Here is a 7,627-nt window from a genome sequence, read left to right as displayed (position 1 = left end):
TATCATTTATTTCTCCTTGACATCCCACACTATTCAACAGCCAATCAGAGCAGAGTGTGAGGTATTTTTTAATTCTGCAGCTTTAAGCCCTGGCATTTTCCATTCACTCACATTTAGCCTGTTTATTAACCTAGTTTGAATCACATTTTGTTCTTTCCCTTTTGCCTCTGTTGCTTCCGATCTGAATTGATAGCTAATCTGAATAAACACAGGAAACCTATTTAAAGAAATGTTGCACGTATACACAAAACCTCAAACGTGTTTTCATAGACCTTGATGAGAAATAGTTGAGAACATTGCCGAGTTTCGAGTCGCAGACTGAACTTTGTAGAGACACCTAATCTACAGGTTGAACCTTTTCAACTTTTGTCACAATAGAATCACAACCTCAGGGGATTTTTGGTTAGTAGATAAAATATACTAACCAATGGTTCTCAAAAATACATCAATAAAGGGTGGAGTGCAGAAGTATTCAGTTCTATTTGTAGGGCGAGTATAGCTACACGGTGCAGGGTTTGTCTCTGATGCAGACGGACGTTACTGTCCATGTTGCTACCAGGATTACATGGAACTACCTGGAAAATAAAGCAGAACTGCCAACACAAACCATTTATGTTTTGTGGTGTTTATTCCAACACAAAACATTATTGGATGTTTTGTGTTGGAATACAATGTTCACTGTTTTTTTCTTAGTTTTGATCACGTCTGACCAGAGCTGCTCCTTCCACATGTTTGTCCCACAGGACCTCTTCTGGTCTTCTTTTAACATTGATTTTATTTTTGCAGCTATAGAGACCAGGGACATGCAAGGCACCATGTGCAGCACAGGGAACCACCAGCGGCCTTAGTACTGTGAGATTTATTGAAAGCACATTTTAAACATTATCCTGCATAGCCATATGCTGGCTGATGCTGTTGCTTATTAATGCTCAACACTCCACAGGCTGGTTTTTCTAACGGTCAAATTGGCAACAACAGAATAAAGTATAGCAATGACAAATAGTAAGCATAGAAGCTCATAAAAGTGGGCTGGGGCATCTGCCAGGAGCAGGAAGATAAAAGCAGTTGGGGGTGGAGTCTATCTGTGTGAGGAGGAGTTGCATCAGAAAATTTGCATTGGTATAACTGGGTCAAAAGTCACAAAGAGGGCCTCACCCCTCATTAACGAATTGATTTAAGAGAAGGTTCCAGAATCCTGTCTGTTTTATTTTTGATAAGAACTTATATGATGCAAGAGAGAGAAGGTTCCAGAATCCTGTCTGTTTTATTATTGATAAGAACTTAATTTAAATCAAAACATATGTTTTTATACGATAAGCATTTTATGACGCAGATTTAACAGGTGTTTGTGTGCGATAACATCGATTTTGATTTGGGCGTGGCATTTTAATCCATCAAACTCGATTAATTAAAATTTGACACAAAGTAGTTTCCTTATTTTTTCACGTACATCAGTATTTGGAGATGAGTGCAACTCTGTCGGCTGAACCAGATGTAGAAAACCATGTTAATATCTCTCAAACACTTCCTGTTGTCAGTGTTTTAACACTTACAGAGCCTGGGGAGAGGAAGACCGAGGAAATGCAATATGCACTACTTTGTTTAGGTGGCCTTCCACATATTGGTACCAATGGGAAGATCACACTCTGTACATCAAGCTGTGTCCTCAGGACAGAATCTGATCTGGTTCAGGATTTCTGACCTGTCCCTGCATGGTTCTGTTTACAGTACAAATAACTGCAATCTGACCGGAGTTTCTGAGGTGTGTCTGAGGAGCTGCTTTGTTAAGCTAAAGGTTTGACCTTGGACTGTTTCAGTGCATTGTGAAGGTTGTCAAAGGTGTCCCACAATGCTGCTGTAGATTTACCGTCATGTCCAACCGCATAAGATTCTTATGTCTCTTGTTTTGTGTTTGGCTCCCCAGATAAGTTGAAACTGTCAGGATGCCACTCAGGTTTACATGTGTGAAAGCATTTGCGTGAATACTTTGGTCCAAACTGTAGTTTCACTTAAATGAGTTTTTTGTGACATTAAAAAGGAAACGCACATCTGCAAGTTCTCATGTCCTGAGAAAATAGAGGACTCTTTTATAAGAATTTTGAGATATCAAATCAGTCAACTTTATTTAGATGTGGTCACAGGGAAGCAAGTCAGCTTTTTCGTGTCATTATAGATGTAACATGATTTAAAATGGCCAAGTGCGCAAAACTTTAAAATTTTGAAAACTATAAAAAGAGCAGAAACCAAACTGGTTTTATGTTTAGTTTTACATCTGGGGATCAGATATCCAAAGTCCAAATGGGAGATATGTTATCTTAATTGTACACTGTAAAAATTATTAGGGTGGTTAAACTTAAAAACTTGAGTTCAATTGCTGCCTTAAAAACATAAGTTAACACAACTTCAAATAATGTACTTTTCCAACTTAGGATGGCAAGCTGGAAAAGTCCCCCAATTCATGATAAGTTATTGTTTAAATATGATACCATAAGTTGAAATGACTAACTATAGAACATTATGCATTCTCAAAAACTTGAGTACTCTTGTCAAGTAAAATTACAATCATGTTCTATTTGAACTCAAATAATTAAGTTATACCACTTGTCTAATTAATGACTACGTGTTGTATGAACTTCATACTCTGAGTTTAAACAACTTGCAAAGTTACATTATCCATTCATAAAAACTTGTTTTCTTTTGTTAAAGTAACAAACAATTATATATACTTTCAACTCTCATTTTAAAGTTAAACTGACCAACTTTATTCATACCAATTCCCTTTTTGAGTTAAGTTAACTCAAGATTTTAAGGCAGCAAATGAACTTAAAATTGCAATTTAAGTAAACTAACATTTCCAAATACTGTTCACTTTCTCCACTAATAATGTCAAGTTCAGTTTCCTAAAAATAATTACACCAAATATGCTTCCATTTCAAATATCAAACATTTATTTTTATCTTTCTCTATCAAATACAGATGAGACAAGTCTTAAATCAAGTATAAATGAAAACATTTGTCCAAGAAGCAGAAGTGTTGACATTTATTGGAGGACTGAAACCAACAAAAACATAAATAATTTTTTTGACAAATAGAAATAATTTATATACATCTCAATAAATAAATGCAATTAAAAGGCACCAATTAAGAACCTTACCTAATGTTTTATAAATTTAATTGACCATATTCATTTTTCCACCTTGGTTCCAACAAATTATAGATTTTAGCACAATTTAGTTTGTTTTAAAAAAATTTGTTTTATTTAGTGTATTTATTTATTGGTCAGTTTCAGTCCTCCATAGAAATTAGACCATTATTTTTAAAAATATTGTAACCACGTTCAAGAGTGGCAGTGTAAAGTCCATACAACTAGCTACCATCTTTCAAAAACAGTCCAAAAAGTGCTAAACAATCAATCGGTGTTTAAAACTCAGGACAACCCTGTGAGGTTTTTCCACAAATTCAGCACAATGCTAAATGTTTTAGTGCAAAACCATTAGTATTAACATTTAGTGCATAGAACAAACTAAACAAATTTTTACAGGAACTCTTATGTAAGAAAATAAAACTGAAAACATACCAGATGTTACAGTTTGTACCTCAGGATTTTGTTTCTCAAACCATGTAGTCGAGCTGAGGCCTGGTCTGGTTTGATCTTCATCACCACTCTGAAGAAACTCAAACGAATACTTCATGTCCTCTGGATACTTCAGATTGACACAGTAGATGACAACCATAAGCATAACAAATCCAAGTGTCACATCTTTAATGTTGTGAAGCACAATGGTCTCCTCCACATCGAAGACCCGGTGTGGGATGGCCCCCTGTTCACCACCTTCACAGGCAATCAGGAGATCAACCTGCATCCCCTTCATGGCATCATCCAGAAAATCAGCATGGGCCTTAAAAAGAAGAAATAATTAATGCAAAGAATTCAAACACTCTGGTATCTTTATACTGCAAGTTTTTATGCTATTGTGAGGATTAACAATCTGCATGTTTTGACACTTGTGGGGTTGTATGATGCACTTCTGTTCAGTCAGTGAATAACCTGACACACACTCCCAGTTTGTCAAAGCATAGAGTATAATGCCAATGAAACAGGCCACTGTTGTGGATGAGGCCAACATCAAGAAGCTTTAGACACTGAAAATAAGCCCCACCTGAAAAAAAAGCCAGTTTATGTATACACCATATTCAAAGTATTTTCAGCACTTTACTTTGTCAGGTAGTCCTTTTTGACAAACTTTTTTCATCCACAAAACTTATATTTTCATGCACATGAACACAGTGTGTGGCAGATTAAAAACCACTATGGTGAAGCACTGAAATTATTCTAAAAATGTAGAACACTAGCAGTGTTTTCATTTTAATGCTTTTTTTTAAATCAGCAAATTTTTATAATGTCAAAAGAAATTTAAAAAGAAAATGCAAATCAGGCATGTTTCCATCAACTAGCTTTCAGCAAAATCAATCAGGATACACAAAGTAATTACATCAGGATTTGATGTTATGCATGGCTGGAGTAAACGGGAAGTAATGTCTATTAACAAGGACTAGAAATAAGTTTTTGCACACACAAATGCTACAAAAAGATTTTTTTTTTAAATGATTGCAAGAAAGAGGAATAGGCAAATATGTAAACAGTTTTGTAATATTTGTTAGTCTTACATCACACATCCTGATGACAGTTGATGGATCTTCAGCCAGATATGTAGCGTGGCAAACCAAGCAGAGCAGCAGCCCTTCTCCTGTCATTTGTGTCCTGCAAGAGATGAGACATTCAGTAAGATGAATATATTTTAACAAAAATAACAAATTATGCCTTGTTTTCTAGCCATCTTCAGCTCTGCTTACATCTTTTGCAAGGCAGTCCAAAGTGTCTTTGAGTGGCTGCTGCTTTGTAGACCTCCAGCAGTCTCGGGAACCAGGCCATCAAGTCCATCAAGAAAAGATTCCAGAAGGTCTTTGGTGACGATTCTTGTAAATTCAGCCCTAATTTGAGGTGACCGAATATAAAACTTGTCTCAATAGGACACAGTTAACTCAGTCTTAAATCACTAAATCTCCTGGTGGAACTAATTCAGTTGTGCGATTACCTGTCTCTCATGGAACAGACCTGGCCATCGGGAGATGAGCTCTGTGATGTGTGGTTGATCTCCTACAATCTCAAAACAAAAAAGTATTTTAATATTTAAGATAATCAGTAACAGCAGTGTGGGGCAAGGATACATGAAAAAAAGGACACGGCTAATTACTGACAAGGAATAAGACTAATTACTGACCCACAGCCTTTACTGAAGCCGCTAACTCACCTGCAGTCAGCACGTCGATGCAAAACTTTGACCAAGCGCCACATATATGCTTCTGGGGAAGTGTGCAATACAAAAATCGTGGTAGCTGCTTGTATTTTCTCTTAAGAAAAGGTCTATAAGCGCAACCGAGTAGCATACTGCGTTTAGCTAGCTGCATTAACTAGCTCCTGCCCTCGACAGTTAGCAAGCTGTTGTTTTATGTCCTGTGTTTAAACATGTAACAGAGACACGAACTTTTAGCTCTTAACATATTTTAAAAATGGATGGCATTTCCAAAAAACGACAAATGCAGCTTACCTTACCTCTATGGCTCCAGCTCACTTCGCGTTTAGAAAAAATGCACCGCCAAATTTGAACAGCCTTTGGGACGGATCCAGGTCTTGCAAAAAATGGTATTCATCCGCGACTTTGCTTTCGACGTCCTTAATCTGGTCAGGTGGTGTTCCTCTTCTTCATTTAATGTGCAATTCTAACTGGGATGGAGAACTTTATAAAGTCTTACTAAATCTTACATCATATTTAGTCCCTTATCAGATAAAGAGCGAATTTCCGGCACTATTTGGATCTCGCATTAATATTGCCAGTGGTGATCAGTTTTTATAAGATCCGGTTACCATTTTAAAACTCAGATTGTCGAGTTATGTTCACAAATTTAAATTTATGTTTCATTGAACTGACTCACATTCTTGAGTTGAAATGCCAATAACTCATGAAATTAAGTTGAAATTACATAACTCATTATGTTAATTGGAAGTAACTTATATAAAAACGTTATGTCAACTAATGGAGGGGATGACTTTTAACAGTGTACTTGTTCATTATTACGGTACGGAGCCCTCCAGGGTATATGAGGGGAATTACTTTTAAAGAATTACTTTTAAAAACAGTTTCATATTACAGCATCTTATGAGATCAGTGAAAACTTGAGGCATGAACAGAAAATGCGTAAAAAACGCCTGACGGCATTTACAGGAGCTGCTGTTTCTGTGGAATTGTTTTTGCGTATACGGAGCCCTCCAGGGGACATGGGGGATTTTTTTTTCTTTTGCGTTCCCTCGCAAAACTTTTGCGTCCCCTCGCAATAATCTACTGATCAGTTCATGCGGCATAATCGAATACTGTAAGCCTTTCTTATGGTGGCCGCCGTGCTTTTTGCTTTAATACAAGCTTATGTAAGGTTTTTCCATGGAATATTTCTGAGTTATCGCGGGGTAATAAGTCATCTGATTGCGTCTCTATTGTGTTCGTAGTCTGAATGTTTTAAAGGGCTGCTTTCTGTGCCGTTCCATCTGAGCCTGAACAGACATAAACATGCAGTAAATAAATCGATTTTCATTCAGTTTTATAAAGATATAAAACGTCTGAAATTTCACAACGAGATATTAACATTCATGGAAAAACCTTACATAACATTGTATTAAAGCAGAAAGTATGGCGGCCACCGTAAGAAAGTCAGGTCAGTCAGGCAGCAACTGACCTGAGAGAGAGAATCATGGCCCGAATGAACACCAGACAACCCCGATGCCAATTACAACGGCTGAGTGAAGTACCATCAGAAAGTCTCATTGAAGATGTGAATGCAGCATTGAGAACAATCCCTACCAACACCATAACTGAAACCAATGAACTGATATACAACTCAGCATCAGTGATCCTTGAGATGCTTGGCTATAAGAGCAACCATGAGACCCAATATCCACCATGGAAAAGACGGTTAGAGGCTAAGATCAAGATAACAAGGAGGGAAGTGAGCCAAGGTCATCTGTGGCAGATGTCCAAGAAAGAGTCTCAGGTATGAAAAACTGGACAGCACCAGGGCCTACTGGCTAAAGAAACTCACTGCCCTCCATGAGCGACTGGCAGCTCAACTGAACCAGCTGCTACAGAATGGGACTCACCCTGAATGGTTAACTGAAGGGCGCACAATCCTGATCCAGAAGGATCCCTCAAAGGATCTGTGGTGGGATGGTGTTCCCCCCTCCCCACTCTGCGCACCGGGTGCAGCAGGAAGCGCACCATTGATTGGTGGGCGGGGCAGATGCCTATATAGTTGGGCGGGCCGCTGCAAGGTGCGTGCGTCTTTGTTTCTCCCACTGTTGCTGTAGTCGGCGGCTACATGTCGGCTTGTGGGTTTGGTCGACTCATCTGCGATCGTAAGTGACAGTTTTGCTATCCGTGGCTGAAATCATGGTTGGGTTTTGGGTGCTACACTTATCGTGCATTTCTGCAGTGTTGCTCTGATGGCGTTGCCCTGCTGCAGCTGGGCGTTGCTGTGGCGGGCGGCTTCAATCTGGTCCTCACCTGCTGACCCGCTT

The 7,627-nt window shown here is 38.3% G+C and overlaps 1 pseudogene across 1 annotated transcript; it reads right to left on the bottom strand.

Moving 5' to 3' along the window:
• Window positions 1-2,687: 2,687 nt before the first annotated feature.
• On the bottom strand, window positions 2,688-7,331 carry LOC148154843 (uncharacterized; annotated as a pseudogene). The gene is made up of 4 exons (XR_015765875.1): window positions 7,299-7,331; window positions 4,855-5,018; window positions 4,669-4,762; window positions 2,688-3,899 (listed from the first exon to the last, which is right to left on the bottom strand). The product of XR_015765875.1 is annotated as an uncharacterized LOC148154843 (transcript).
• Window positions 7,332-7,627: the final 296 nt, after the last annotated feature.

Source organism: Poecilia mexicana, unplaced genomic scaffold, assembly GCF_051168715.1.
Source record: "Poecilia mexicana isolate PSO_F unplaced genomic scaffold, ASM5116871v1 scaffold_17, whole genome shotgun sequence".
NCBI lineage: Eukaryota > Metazoa > Chordata > Actinopteri > Cyprinodontiformes > Poeciliidae > Poecilia > Poecilia mexicana.
The sequence above is the reverse complement of the archived record's forward strand: the minus strand, read 5'-3'. Positions and strand labels throughout refer to the sequence as shown.